General features: G+C 51.3%; 1 protein-coding gene across 8 annotated transcripts in view; it reads left to right on the forward strand.

Moving 5' to 3' along the window:
- LOC135187429 (S-adenosyl-L-methionine-dependent tRNA 4-demethylwyosine synthase TYW1-like) overlaps positions 1 to 15,083 on the forward strand; it is a 138,898-nt gene that overhangs the window by 76,868 nt on the left and 46,947 nt on the right. The gene's annotated exons all lie outside the window — the stretch shown is intronic.

The following is a 15,083-nucleotide window of genomic DNA, read 5'->3' on the forward strand; positions in this document are numbered from 1 at the left end:
AGTGGTTCTCCAGCCCTCTGATCATCAACAGTAAACTCAACACAGTAGCCAGTGGACCATTGACTCTGTCAGTGGTTTGTGATGCTTTGTGTCCATGTGAGACAACTGAACAGCCCCAGACCTTCAGCCTTTCCTTACAGACATGTTCTGGTCCCTCTGCAACTGGGACCTTGCAGCCTCAGTTTGATACTCTCTAGTATATCTTTCTCTCTTGGACTGAGGAACCCAGAATTGGACTCCAGATGTGGCCTCAGCAGGGCAGCATAGAAGGGGAGGAGAACCTCTATTGACCTGCTGGCCACGCTCTTCTTAGCACACCCCAGATCCTGTCCTTCCTTCTTTGCTGTGTGTTGTCAGGAACTTGCTTGCAAAGAGCTGAAGGTGAAAGTATTGGCAAGTGTGTCCATGCAGCTAAAAATACTCTGGTCAAGGTGAAGAGGAGAGGAGGGGGAAAAAGCAGCTCAACTGAGCAGGTGCATTTTCTCCTCCAAGCCACTGCACTTTGAAGGGTCCTTGAAGAAGTGCAAACACAAGAGCCCAGTAATAGTTGCTGTGATTGGTAATGCTTTATTCTAGCAGCCCTTGCTTGCATCATCACATGTGGAGGACAGCAAGAACTCATGGAGAAGCTTCTCTTGGTTAGCTTTGGCTCTTAATGCTGAAAGAGGCTGCCCAGAGACGTGGTGGAGTCACCATCCTTGGAGATGTTCAGGAACATGGCACTTGGGGACATGATTAATGGCCACAGAGGTGTTAGGTCAGTGGTTGGACTTGGTGATCTTTGAGGTCTTTTCCAACCAAAGCAATTCTGTGACTCTAATCTTGTGTGTGATTCTGCTACCCAAAAATTCTCTTGAACTGCCCTTGAGCAGAAGCACCTTTCTGTTTTCCACTGAGCACCTTGCTTGGTGTTCAGTGTGATGGTCATAGATTCACAGAATGGCTTGAGTTGGGAGGGCCTTCAGGATAACCCAGTTCCAACCCCCCTGCCATGGGCAGGGACACCTTGCACTAGATTAGGTTGCTCACGGCCACATCCAGCCTGGCCTTAAACACTTCTAGGGATGAGGTTTCCACCACCTCCCTGGACAACCTATTCCAGGGTCTCACCACTTCTTCCTAGCATTCAGTCTGAATCTCCCCACTTCCAGTTTTGCTCCATTCCCCCCAGTCCTGTCACTACCTGACAGCCTAGAAAGTCCCTCCCCAGCTTTCCAGTAGCCCCCTTCAGATACTGGAAGGCCATAAGAAGGTCTTCTCAGAGCCTCTTCCTTTCCAGACTAAACAGCTTCAGCTCAGAGTCTGTCTCCATAGCAGAGCAGCTCCATCCCTCTGATCGTCCTCATGACCCTGTTCTTGGATCTGTTCCAGCATGTCCAGACCATGGGCAGGGACACCTCTCACCAGCCCAGGTTGCTCAGGGCCTCATCCAAGCTGGCTTTGAAAACCTTCAGGGAGAGGGCATTCATGATCCCCCTGGGAAACCTGTTCCAGTTTCTCACCAGCCTCAGTGTAAACAATTTCTTCCTATCCAGCACCATTCTGTTGGCTATGATGGGTGGAAGGTTCTGGAAGCCAATGCATCTGCTGTGTCCTGAGCAATACAGCTCCTCTTCCTGGCTAGGTGGGGAAGTGCTGATGCATTGTGTGGGGAAAGTGATGCTAATGTGTCTGGAAGCAGAACACAGGTCCCATTTTTAACACAGTGCCTGTCAGAGCAGCCAGGTTTCCTCAGCTCTCCAGAGACTGAGGCAAGCTGGCACTGCAGCTGTGACTCACTGCCAGGAAGGACCATGGGCAGCTTCCATCTCTGCAGACTCTAAAAGTGGGCAAAGGGAGAGTTGAAAACCATAAATTGTGCCTTGATGTGCTCATCCTTCTGGTGTTTGGCAGCCCTGCACAGTTGCTCTGCTTGCCTGTGTCTCTGCTGGTGCTGCAGGGATGGGTAGCTGGAGACAGGTCCTGTTGTGCAGTGTTGATAATCCAAACAGTGTAGGAGAAAGGAGGAGGAGAGGAGGTGGTCTTAGGTGAGATGTGACTGCTCTTTCCTGCCAATATAAAGTAGACTGATCCTTGTTAGAAGTAGGAATTCCCAAAGTCCAGCATGGAAGGGGGTGGAAGGGACCTCTGGAGGTCATAGCATAGAATCATAGAATCAAGGAGGTTGGAAGAGAGCTCCAAGCTCAGCCACTCCAGCCTAGCACCCAGCCCTACTCAACCAACCAGACCATGGCACTAAGTGCCCCAACCAGGCTCTGCTTCAACACCTCCAGCCACACAGACTCCACCACCTCCCTGGGCAGCCCATTCCAATGCCAATCACTCTTGTTGGGAAGAACTTCTTCCTAATGCCCAGCCTGAATCTACCCTGACACAGCTTGAGGCTGTGTCCCCTTCTTCTGTCACTGGGTGCCTGGCAGAAGAGCCCAACCCCACCTGGCTACAGCCTCCCTGCAGGCAGCTGCAGGCAGCAATGAGCTCTGCCCTGAGCCTCCTCTGCTGCAGGCTGCACACCCCCAGCTCCCTCAGCCTCTCCTCACAGGGCTGTGCTCCAGGCCCCTCCCCAGCCCTGCTGCCCTGCTCCAAACACCTTCCAGCACCTCAACATCTCTCTTGAATGGAGGAGCCCAGAACTGGACACAGCACTCATGGTGTGGCCTGAGCAGTGCTGAGCACAGGGGCAGAAGAACCTCCCTTGTCCTGCTGCCCACACTGCTCCTGAGCCAGCCCAGGATGCCATTGGCTCTTCGACCAGCCTGCTAAAGCAGGGCACCCACAGCAACTTGCCCAAGATCACAATGTCCAGAGGGGTTTGGAATGTCTCCAGAGAAGGAGACTCCACAAACTGTCTGGGCAGCCTGCTTCAGCACCCTCACACCAAAGAATTTTCCCTTCATCTTTAGATGGAACCTCCCAGGCACCAATTTGTGCCTGTTGCCCCTCATGCTGTCACTGAGAAGAACCCAGCCCCATCTTCGTGACCCCCTCTCTTTAGTTCTTGCTGATCATTGTTCAGATCCCCTCTTAGGCAGCTCTTCTCCAGGCTCAGCAGCCCCAAGGCTCTCAGCCTTCTGATCACAAACAGCCTCACCCAAACCTGCAGGGGCGTAAGGAGCTGATCTTCTGTGAGCTCCCCTCCAGCAGCAGTCAGGATGTGATCCATTGGTGTTTTGACTTTGTGCTCTGTTTCTCTCTGTGTTAACAAGGTTCTATAAGTTGAGAAACTTTGGCAAGTCTTGTTCTGGTTGTCCCCCATAAATCACCAAGTGTTTTTCCTAAGTGCTAAGGGATGTTGACTGAGACAAATGGGAATCCCCCACTGAGCAGCTGACAAATGAAGTGGGGAAGGAGTGACCCAGTGTGGGTGAAGTGCTTATGGATTTCTACCCAAGCACTCTGAAATGTAACTGGAGATGAGCTGGTGCTGGATACAGCAGCAGAATATGTTCCCTGTGTGCTTTTGCATTGCATGGCAACACAGAATCACAGAAACATCCAGGCTGCAAAGCCCCTCAGGATCACCAAGTCCAACCTAGAACCCTGTTCTACAGGATTCATCTCAAATTATATCCCCAGGCACCACATCCAAACCACCTTTAAACACAGCTGGGCTGGGTGACTCCACCACCTCCTGGGCAGCTCATTCCAGTCCCTGACCACTGTCTCTGTGAAAAGCTTTGTCCTAATATCCAATCCAAACCTCCTCAGCCTCAGCTTGAGGCCATTCCCCTTTGTTCTGTCTCCAACTACCTGTGAGCAGAGCCCAGCAGCAGCCTCTGCACAATGTCCCTTCAGGTAGCTGTAGACAGCAATGAGGTCTGCTCTCAGCCTCCTCTGTTTCACACTAACCATCACCAGCTCCCTCACTCATCCTTCATCAGATTTATTCTCCAGGCCCTTCACAGCTTTGTTGCCCTCTTCTGGACCTGCTCCAGCACCTCCACAGCTCTCTTGTATTGCAGTGCCCAAAACTGAACATAACTCTCAAGGTGTGGCCTCCCCAAAACTGAGTCCAAGGGGACAATCACCTCCCTGCTCCTGCTGGCCACAGCATTTTTAATCTCAGCCAGGCTGCCATTGGCCTGCTTGGCCACCTGGGCACACTGCTGGCTCATATTCAGCTGCCCTCCAAGATCATTGAGTCCAGTTGTCAACCTGGCACCACCATAGCCATTAAACTGTGTCCTCAAGTCCACACCTTTCTCGAACACCTCCAGAGATGGTGACTCCACCACCTCCCTGGGCAGCCTGTTCCAGTGCCTGACCACTCTCAGGGAAGAAACATATCCTAAACCTCCCTGGCACAGTTTTAGGCCATTTCCTTTTGTTCTGTCACCTGATGTTAGGGAGAAGACACCAACCCCCACCTCACCGAGTCCAACCGTTCTCTAACTCCACCAAGGTGGTGCTAAACCATGTCCCTCAGCCTCTTTTGAACCCTTCCAGGTAGGGATTGAACCAGCTATTTGAGAGAAAACATCTCTGAGCATGCTTTTGTCCACCTGTTGAGAGGCTGAGCCAACTCTTGAGGCAAGTGGCTGCTGGCCCATGGATGTTCATGGGCCCTGGTGTCACTCCCGTGCTCCTAGGAGCAACCTTGCTGTGGTGTCACCTCTTCTGTCTGTTATCTTCTTGTCTGAATCATGATAAGTCCTATCCAAGCTGTTCACTGCAGTGTCCCTTGGTACTTGTTTCAGGCTGTTTCCTTTGTTCTGTCAGCTGATGCTAGGGAGAAGACACCAACCCCCACCTCACCGAGTCCAACCATTCTCTAACTCCACCAAGGTGGTGCTAAAATGTGTTCCTCAGCAGCACATCTCTGCCTCTTTTAAACCCTTCCAGGTAGGATTTGAACTAGCTCTCTGGGAAAGAGAATCTCTGAGCATGCTTTTGTCCACCTGTTGAGAGGCTGAGCCAACTCTTGAGGCAAGTGGCTGCTGGCCCATGGATGTTCATGGGCTCTGGTGTTGCTCCCGTGCTCTGAGGAGCAGCTTTGCTGTGGTGTCACCTCTTCTGTCTGTTATCTTCTTGTCTGAATCATGATAGGTCCTATCCAAGCTGCTCACTGCAGTGTCCCTTGGTACTTGTTTCAGGCTGTTTCCTTTTGTTCTCTCAGCTGATGCTAGGGAGAAGACACCAACCCCCACCTCACCGAGTCCAACCATTCTCTAACTCCACCAAGGTGGTGCTAAAATGTGCTCCTCAGCAGCACATCTCTGCCTCTTTTCAACCCTTCCAGGTAGGATTTGAACTAGCTCTCTGGGAAAGAGAATCTCTGAGCATGCTTTTGTTCACCTGTTGAGAGGCTGAGCCAACTCTTGAGGCAAGTGGCTGCTGGCCCATGGATGTTCATGGGCTCTGGTGTCGCTCCCGTGCTCTGAGGAGCAGCTTTGCTGTGGTGTCACCTCTTCTGTCTGTTATCTTCTTGTCTGAATCATGATAGGTCCTATCCAAGCTGCTCACTACAGTGTCCCTTGGTACTTGTTTCAGGCTGTTTCCTTTTGTTCTGTGAGCTGATGCTAGGGAGAAGACACCGACCCCCACCTCACTGAGTCCAACCATTCTCTAACTCCACCAAGGTGGTGCTAAAATGTGTTCCTCAGCAGCACATCTCTGCCTCTTTTCAACCCTTCCAGGTAGGATTTGAAGTAGCTCTCTGGGAAAGAGATTCTCTGAGCTTGCTTTTGTCCACCTGTTGAGAGGCTGAGCCAACTCTTGAGGCAAGTGGCTGCTGGCCCATGGATGTTCATGGGCCCTGGTGTCACTCTCATGCTCCCAGGAGCAGCCTTGCTGTGGTGTCACCTCTTCTGTCTGTTATCTTCTTGATTGAATCATGATAAGTCCTATCCAAGCTGCTCATTACAGTGTCCCTTGGTTCTTGCTGTGCTTCCAGACACCAAGCAGGCACTGCTGAGCTGCTGTAACTTTGAGAGGAGAGGTGCCAGCCTTCTCTTGGATGGATTGGAGCCACACAAACTAGGAGAAAGCCCTTCAGGTTAATAGCTGTTGGGGCACTGCAGGGACTGATGATGAAGCAGAGCATTATCCTTCCTGTCCTTCCAGGAGGGTCACCAAAACCAAGAGAAACAGCTCACTGGCACTTTGTAAAGGTCAACTAGACCTGTGTCTTTAGACATCATACACAGCTCCTGCTTTAGATCTTGGGTGAATTCTTGCCCTCAGTCTATTTTTACTGCAAGGGAATGAAGATTTCACAGAGAAACAAGGTCATGACTCTCTGGGTGAGGTGTAGGAAATGCTTTGGTGTTTCTTTTGTGTTCCTCTTCATTAAAAACAGGCTCAAAAAGGGCATGGGGAATGTTCTTAGTCCTGCGTGGCCTGGGACCTCCCTTATCTGGCAGTGTGTACTCAGCACTGCTCAGGCCACACCTTGAGTGCTGTGTCCAGTTCTGGGCTCCTCAGTTCAAGAGAGATGTTGAGGTGCTGGAAGGTGTTTGGAGAAGGGCAGCAAGGCTGGGGAGGGGCCTGGAGCACAGCCCTGTGAGGAGAGGCTGAGGGAGCTGGGGGGGTGCAGCCTGCAGCAGAGGAGGCTCAGGGCAGAGCTCATTGCTGTCTACAACTACTTGAAGGGAGGCTGCAGCCAGGTGGGGGTTGGGCTCTGCTGCCAGGCAAGCAGGGACAGAAGAAGGGGACACAGCCTGGAGCTGTGCCAGGGTAGGTCTAGGCTGGATGTTGTTAGGAAGTTATTGTCAGAGAGAGTGATTGGCATTGGAATGGGCTGCCCAGGGAGGTGGTGGAGTCCCCATCCATGGAGGTGTTTAAAAGGAGGCTGAATGAGGCACTCAGTGCCATGGGTTAGTTAATTAGAAGGTGTTAGGTGATAGGTTGGAGGTCTTAGAGGTCTTTCCAACCTGGTTGATTCTGTGGTTTGGTGCCTGTGGCTCCATGCTCTCTGATACAAGAGCAAGAAAGCTGGGGAGGGGCAGCTGAGAGAACTGGAGTTGTTCAGTCTGGAGAAGAGGAGGCTGAGGGGAGACTTCATTGCTCTCTGCAGCTCTCTGCAAGGAGGCTGGAGGCAGATATCTCCACAGCATCCTGGTGGAATGAGAGAAAATGGCCTAAAAATGTGCTGGGGAGCTTTAGGTTGGAGATTAGGAATAATGTCTTGATTGAAAGAGTGGTCAGGGATTGGCACAGCCTGCCCAGGGTGGTGGTGGAGTCCCCATCCCTGGAAGTGTTCAAGAAAGCTGTGACCTTGGCACTTGAGGCCATGGTGGGGTTGGGTTGAAGGTTGGATTCGGTCTTAGAGGTCTTTTCCAAGCAAACCAGTTCTGTAAGGTGCTAGAGATGCTTTGTCCAGGGAGAAGCATCAAACACAAGAACATCTCCAATTGCCACCTTCCAGGGCTGCATTTCCACACTGCCTACAGGTAGCTCCTCTGCCACTTCTGCCTGCTGAAGGCAGCAGCTTGCCTCTCCAAACGCTTTCAGGCTTGCAGCTGGTGCTGTTTACTTTAGGCTTACAGGTTTGTTTTTCCTCCAGTCTGCTCCTTCCTTCCAAGTTCCCCTTGGCCTCTCTGCTGTTACAAACGTGCTGTAAACACAGTGAGGTACACCTTGAGCACGTTTTAGTGCTGCAGGGCCCAATGTTTAAGAGTAACAATTGCTCTGATGGAAAAGTGTTTGGATTTATGCGCAGATTGTTGCTCCTGGGGGAAGGGAGTTGGGTTGGTGAGCCCAGGTTTGGTGTTTCTGAGCTTAAGGAGAATTTAAATGTAAGAGTTGCAGCAGATGTTGGAATCAGTAATCAATTTTGCCACTATCAATTCAGAAGGATTTGACTCTGCTGCACAGTAACTGCTCTGCACCAGCTGTGTGCTTGTTTTGATGCTTTTGCTAACGAGGCTTCTGGTGTAAGCCTTTGGAAATGCAGCATGAGCAATGGTACAAAGGTACAGTGTTTAGTATTGAGTTATTGTCTCTGAAATCCATCATCTCCTTCCAGCTTAGCTTGCAGCCAGCAGGAAGCTCAAGGAGCCTTCAGCGAGATTCTTGGCTGCAGAGGGAGTGAAATCTTCTTTCATTCTTCTGCCTGTTTTGATACCTCTTGGTTTGCTTGCAGGCAAGAAAAGGGGAGGGGAAGTGTTCATAAGCACACTCCACAGTCAAGCTGTGGAGGGGACACTCTGGGGACAGAGTGGCTGGAGAGCAGGGATCTGGTGGTGCTGGTAGATAGTAGCTGAAGATGAGGCAGCAGTGTGCCCAGGTGGGCAGCAGAGCCAATGGCATCCTGGGCTGGCTCAGGAGCAGTGTGGGCAGCAGGACAAGGGAGGTTCTTCTGCCCCTGTGCTCAGCACTGCTCAGGCCAACCCTGGAGTGCTGTGGCCAGTTCTGGGCTCCTCAGTTCAAGAGAGATGTTGAGCTGCTGGAAGGTGTTTGGAGAAGGGCAGCAAGGCTGGGGAGAGGCCTGGAGCAGAGCCCTGTGAGGAGAGGCTGAGGGAGCTGGGGGGGCGCAGCCTGCAGCAGAGGAGGCTCAGGGCAGAGCTCATTGCTGTCTGCAGCTGCCTGCAGGGAGGCTGTAGCCAGGTGGGGTTGGGCTCTGCTGCCAGGCAAGCAGCAACAGAAGAAGGGGACACAGCCTCAAGCTGTGCCAGGGCAGGTCTAGGCTGGATGTTAGGAGGAAGTTGTTGTCAGAGAGAGATTGGCATTGGAATGGGCTGCCCAGGGAGGTGGTGGAGTGGCCGTGGCTGGAGGTGTTGAAGCCAAGCCTGGCTGGGGCACTTAGTGCCATGGTCTGGTTGATTGGCCAGGGCTGGGTGCTAGGTTGGAGTGGATGAGCTTGGAGCTCTCTTCTAACCTGCTTGATTCTCTCATCTCCAGAAGACTAGAGCTTGTGTGTGTTTTCTATGCCAGCTCTTCAGAAAGGAAAAAGTGAGCCTGACATGCTGCTTGTGGCAGCTAAGCAAAGGAACCTTGTGGCTGCATTTCAATTTAGAGCATGTTTTGGTTTAAGGCTGTGAAGTGGAAGTATCTGGGCCAAGAGCCATAGATGGGGATTGTGCAGAGCGTTGCATAATAGTTCCTGCTGCTAACTGCATTAGCTGCTGGATTTCTCCATTCTCCAACTGATTAGCAATGGTTCTAGCATGATGATTCAGATAAGAAGCATTTGTTTGGCTTACTGAATCTCTTCATTTGACCTGGCAGGGGAGATGAGTTGAGAAAGTGTCTGCAAGACTGGTTTATTTTCTCCTCTGGGATGGGGAATGGATGATGAAGGCAAGAGTACTGCAAATCAGAAAATGGGGTTGATGGGGATGTGGTGATGGCTGGGCTGGGCTGGTGCTAACCCATGGCCCTCAGCACCATGTCTCTGTCTTCTGTAAACACCTCCAGGGATGGGGATTCAGCCACCTCCTTGGGCAGCCTCTGCCAGTCCTTGAGAACCATTTCAGTGAAGAAGCTTTCTCTGATACTCAAACCTAAACCCTCCCTGGTGCTGCTTGAGACCTTTTTTTCTCTGTCCAGGGTTTGCTCAGCAGCTTTCCTACCAAAGGCTGTGGTCTCTGTTCAGAATCACAGAAGCTCAGAGGTTGGAAGGGACCTCCAGAGATCATCCAGTCCAACCCCCCTGCCAAGCAGGATCACCCAGGGTAGTTGGCACAGGAATGCACCCAAGTGGGTTTGGAATGTCTCAGGAGAAGGAAACTCCACAGCCTCTCTGAGCAGCCTGCTCTAGGGCTCTGTCACCTTCACTGTCAAGATGTTTCTCCTCATGTTGAGGTGAAACCTTCTCTGTTTCAGTTAGTATCCATTGCTCCTTGTTTTATTCCTGTGCACCACTGAAAAGAGCTTGGTCCCCTCCACTTGCCACCCACCCCTCAGATATTGATATACATGGACCAGATCTCTCAGCCTTCTCTTCTCCAGACCAAACAGCCCCAGGAGCATCTCCCCTGTCAAGAGAGACTGAGAGCCAAGTCCCACACTCGTCCTGGTGGCTCTCTGCTGGACTCTCTCCAGCAGGTCTCTGTCCCTCTTGAACTGGGGAGCCCAAAACTGAACACAGTATTCCAGGTGTGGTCTCAACAAGGCAGAGTGGAGGGGGAGAAGAACCTCTCTAGCCCTGCTGGACACTGTATGTTAGAAACTGGCTTAAGAGTGAACTGGTAATGTTTCTTCCTCTCCAGGTAAGAAGGGGCCCTTAAAGGTCATCTTGTCCAGCCCCCTGCAGCAAGCAGGGACATCTGCAGCTGGATCAGGTTGCTTACTCAGCCAGAAGGGAAGTCACTTCTGTGGTCAGCTCAAAGCAGTGATTCTCCTGCACTTTGCACCTCTGATGGGGCTGTTTTGCAGATGGGATGGAGCCAAAGTGGCTGAGCAGGTCAGCTGCTGGCCTCATCCTCACTTTGTGCTGAAGAGGAGCAGCTGGAGCTGGGCAAAGTGTTTGTCACTCAGTGCCTGCATGGCAAGTCCCTGCTGCTGCAGCAGCTGCTGCTCTCCCCCACGGGACTGCTGCCCTGCTTCAGTGGAAGATGCTTCTGTAGAAAAGGTCTTGACCTTGCCTATATTTAGGAGCCTTCATAAGAGCATCTCCTGTCAGGCTTCTGGTTTAAGTCCTTTTCAAAGTCAGTGGGATCTGGGCACAAGCTTGGAGCATTGCTGAAGATCTTTGTTTTTATCTTTAGAGTTCTACTAGTTCACTTTCTGCTCAGCTTGGAGCCTGGCTTTGGGTTGGGATGCCTCTTCAGCACAGGCCTGGGTGGGAGCACTGCTCAAGGTCCTGCTGGGTGGTGTTAAACACACTCAGTTTCCCCAGGAAATGAAATACCATTAGGCTGTGTGGTCTGCTCTACTGCAGGCTTGAAAAGGGGTTTTTATTGATCACAGGATGTTAGGGGTTGGAAGGAACCCAAGGAGATCATTGACTCTAACCCTCCTGCCAGAGCAGGACCACACAATCTAGCACAGATCACAGAGGAACACATCCAGACAGGCCTTGAAAGGCTTCACAGAAGGAGACTCCACAACCTCTCTGAGGAGCCTGTTCCAGTCCTCTGGGACCCTTACAGGAAAGAAGTTCCCCCTTGTGTTGAGCTGGAACCTCCTGTGCTGCAGCTTCCATCCATTGCTGCTTGTCCTATCCCAGGGAGCAGTGAGCAGAGCCTGTCCCCTACTCCTGATCCCAGACCCTCAGATATTGATAAACATCAATTAAATCCCCTCTGAGTCTTCTCTTCTCCAGACTAAGCATCCCCAAGTCCTTCAGCCTCTTCTCATCAGGCAGTGCTCCAGTCCCCTCATCATCCTCCTAGCCCTCCACTGGAATCTCTCCAGCAGATCCCTGTCCCTCTTCAACTGGGGAGCCCAAAACTGAAGGCACTACTCAAGATGAGGTCCCACTAGGGCAGAGTGGGAGGAGATCCTCCCTTGATCTGCTGCTGTGATCTGCTTCAATCTTATTCTTCTAGTTTAAGCTACAGTTATGTTGGACTTTCCCCCCCACACACACTTTGGTATCAATTAATTTTACATGCTGACTCCTTGAAACTGCCCTAGAAATAAACAGTTGCTGCCAAAAAAATCTTTGATGCTGATCTCCAAGAGTTAAGTGCCTTAAATGTGAGTCCCTGGGAGTGGAGAGGGAGCAGTGGCAGCTCTGGATTTGCTTTGTAGTTTTAGGTCTCAGAACAAAGCTGCTGCTGTACTTCTTTGTTTTATTTCTAGAGATTCTGAACTAAAGGTGATGAATTCCTACTGAAGCATGAAGCAATAAAGCAGATTACAAGCAATAGGTGGTGAGTACAGAAAGGAGGATTGTGGAGGGAAATGTGACTTAGGTTGCTAGTTTAGGGAGGTAAGATAATGGAATTAGATGCATTTTCTCCTTGCTTTCCAAGCTGGATCACTCATTCTTCTGCTTTGTACATCAGCAGGGCTGCTCACAGGCTGTGAGGGGTAATTTTTGCTTTCTAAGTCTGTCTTGGCAAGGAATTCTGATGTGTTCACCAGGAGCTGCTTTCTTCTTCTCTCCTTCCAGGAGCTTCTTTTTCTTTCGAGGCAGAGTTTCAGAGGTGATCAATACAGATGGAAGGAACTGAGGTTGTTCAGCCTGGGGAAAAGGAGGCTGAGGAGAGATCCTGATCTCCACAGCTATCTCTGAAAGGAGACTGGAGCCTGGTGGGGCTTGGTCTCTTCTCCCTAGTAACAAGTGATAGGATGAGAGGAAATGGCCTCAGATTATACCAGGAGAGGTTTAGGTTGGATATCAGAAGAAACTTCTGCCCTGAAAGGGTTGTCAAAGACTGGCACAGGCTGCCCAGGGAGCTGGTTGAATGCTCATCCCTGGAGAGGTTTCAAAGAGGCAGAGCTGTGGTGCTGAGGGCCATGGGTTAGCCCCAGCCTTGGCAGAGTCAGAGAATGGTTGGACTGGAAGATCATTAAAGGTTTTTCCAACCAAAACTGATTCTGTGATTCTAAACTTCTCTGAGGGATAAACACAAGCAAGGAGTTGACACCAGCAAGGAGTCAGTGTCTTGAGAAAACAATTAAGAGGCAGAGCTTCATTTATTAAGGTCTGTGGAGAGTAACTGGAAAGAATTATTGAGAGAGCAATTATTGAAGGGCAAAGTAGTGCAGGAATTAAGTACTTGGCCTCTGCTTTACTCACAGCAGTTGAGCTCCTGTTGAAGAGCAAGAGACTCTTCCAGTGTGAATGAATTAGCAAGAGAAAGGTTCAGGCCAAGAGACAAGAGGCAAGGATCAAATCAGCAGCTAATTGCTGGGGAGAAACAGCAATGAAGGGGCTGCTACCCAAAAATAAACACATCATTTGGCAGGGAACAGAGGAAGAGGAAAGCAGAGAGGAGAGATGCAACAGGAGGCAAAACTGCAAAGCACACAGGGCTGTCAATTGTCTGAGTGATTAGAGAGCAAATTAATCAAGACATGCTGAGGGCACCAGACTTGGGAGAGGTAGAGGATGTTTGGGCTGGATAATCTTAGAATCACAGAATCAAGCAGGTTGGAAGAGAGCTCCAAGATCACCCAGGCCAACCTAGCACCCAGCCCTGGCCAAGCAACCAGACCATGGCACTAAGTGCCCCAGCCAGGCTCTGCTTCAACACCTCCAGCCACACAGACTCCACCACCTCCCTGGGCAGCTCATTCCAATGCAAATCACTCTTGTTGGGAAGAACTTCTTCCTAATGTCCAACCTGAACCTGCCCTGGCACAGCTTGAGGTTGTGTCCCCTTGCTCTGTTGCTGGGTGCCTGGCAGCAGAGCCCAACCCCACCTGGCTACAGCCTCCCTGCAGGTAGTTGTGGCCAGCAATGAGCTCTGCCCTGAGCCTCCTCTGCTGCAGGCTGCACCCCCCCAGCTCCCTCAGCCTCTCCTCACAGGGCTGTGCTCCAGGCCCCTCCCCAGCCTTGCTGCCCTTCTCCAAACACCTTCCAGCACCTCAACATCTCTCTTGAATTCAGGAGCCCAGAACTGGACACAGTTTTTGGTTTGAGGAGTAGAGGATATAGAGGGTCAGAAGCAAGCTATACACCAACAGAGAAAGAAATCCTTGCTGCTCATGAAGGAGTAAAGCTGCTTCTAAAGTCAGCAGAACAGACTCTCAACTCCTTTTGGCACCCAAGCACCCTGATTTTTCTTGGCAGGAAAGGCAATGTGCTGAGCTTTGCTCTGGTTTTACAGCAGAGTAGCTAATGTGTTAATTACCCTCTGGTAATAGGCACCTTTTTTAGCAGTGGAGACAAAGGCTCAGCTTGCTCTAAACTGGAGTATTAATAGCAAATGCCTGAACAATCTCTGTTTTCAGTAGGTACCTACGCAGCAGAAACCTCTTCAGGTTTCTTGCATTAATTACTCTAACCTGAAGAAAGGAAGCTGAAAACTTTGGTGCTCTGTGCTGAGTTCATCTTTGGAGGAGAGGGGAAAAGAACCACACAATCCCTCTTGCTGTGCAAATCTGCTCAGCAAAATGCTCTGAGGTGAGCAACCTGAAAGGAGGTTGTAGTGAGGCTGGAGTTGGTCTCTTCTCCCCAGTTACTAAGGATAGGACAAGAGGAAATGGCCTCAAGTTGCATCAGGGGAGGTTTAGGTTGGATGCTGGGAGAAAGTGGCTGAGGGAGCTGGGATTGGTTAGCCTGGAGAAGAGGAGGCTCAGGGGAGACCTTATTGCTGTCTGCAACTACCTGAGGGGTGGTTGTGGCCAGGAGGAGGTTGCTGTCTTCTCTCAGGTGGCTAGCACCAGAACAAGAGGACACAGCCTCAAGCTATGCCAGGGGAGATTTAGGCTGGAGGTGAGGAGAAAGTTCTTCCCTGAGAGAGTCATTGGACACTGGAATGGGCTGCCCGGGGAGGTGGTGGAGTCGCCGTCCCTGGAGCTGTTCAAGGCAGGACTGGACGTGGCACTTGGTGCCATGGTCTGGCCTTGAGCTCTGTGCTAAAGGGTTGGACTTGATGATCTGTGAGGTCTCTTCCAACCTTGGTGATACTGTGATATTGTGAAGTTCTTTCCTGAGAAAGAACTGCTGGTGGGCAGCAGCTGAACATGAGCCAGCAGTGTGCCCAGGTGGCCAAGAAGGCCAACAGCATCCTGACCTGGAGCAGCAGTGGTGTGGCCAGCAGGAGCAGGGAGGTGCTCATGGCCCTGTACTCAGCACTGGTGAGCCCACACCTTGAGTACTGTGTCCAGTTTGGGTCAGCACAGTGCAGGAGGGACACTGAGGTGCTGGAGTGGGTGCAGAGAAGGGCAACGAGGCTGGGGAGAGGTCTGGCAAACCTGAGCTGTGAGGAGCAGCTGAGGGAGCTGGGGGTGTTTGGTCTGGAGAAGAGGAGGCTGAGAGGGGACCTTATTGCCCTCTACAGCTACCTAAGAGGAGGCTGTAGTGAGGCTGGGACCTTATTGCCCTCTACAGCTACCTAAGAGGAGGCTGTAGTGAGGCTGGAGCTGGTCTCTTCTTCCCAGCTACTAATGGTAGGACAAGAGGGAATGGCCTCAAGTTGCATCAGGGGAGGTTTAGGTTGGCTGTTGGGAGGAAGTTCTTTCCTGAGCAGGTGGTCAGGCACTGGCACAGGCTGCCCAGGGAGGTGGTGGAGTCACCATCCCTG

Source organism: Pogoniulus pusillus, chromosome 27 (genome assembly GCF_015220805.1).
Source record: "Pogoniulus pusillus isolate bPogPus1 chromosome 27, bPogPus1.pri, whole genome shotgun sequence".
Lineage (NCBI taxonomy): Eukaryota > Metazoa > Chordata > Aves > Piciformes > Lybiidae > Pogoniulus > Pogoniulus pusillus.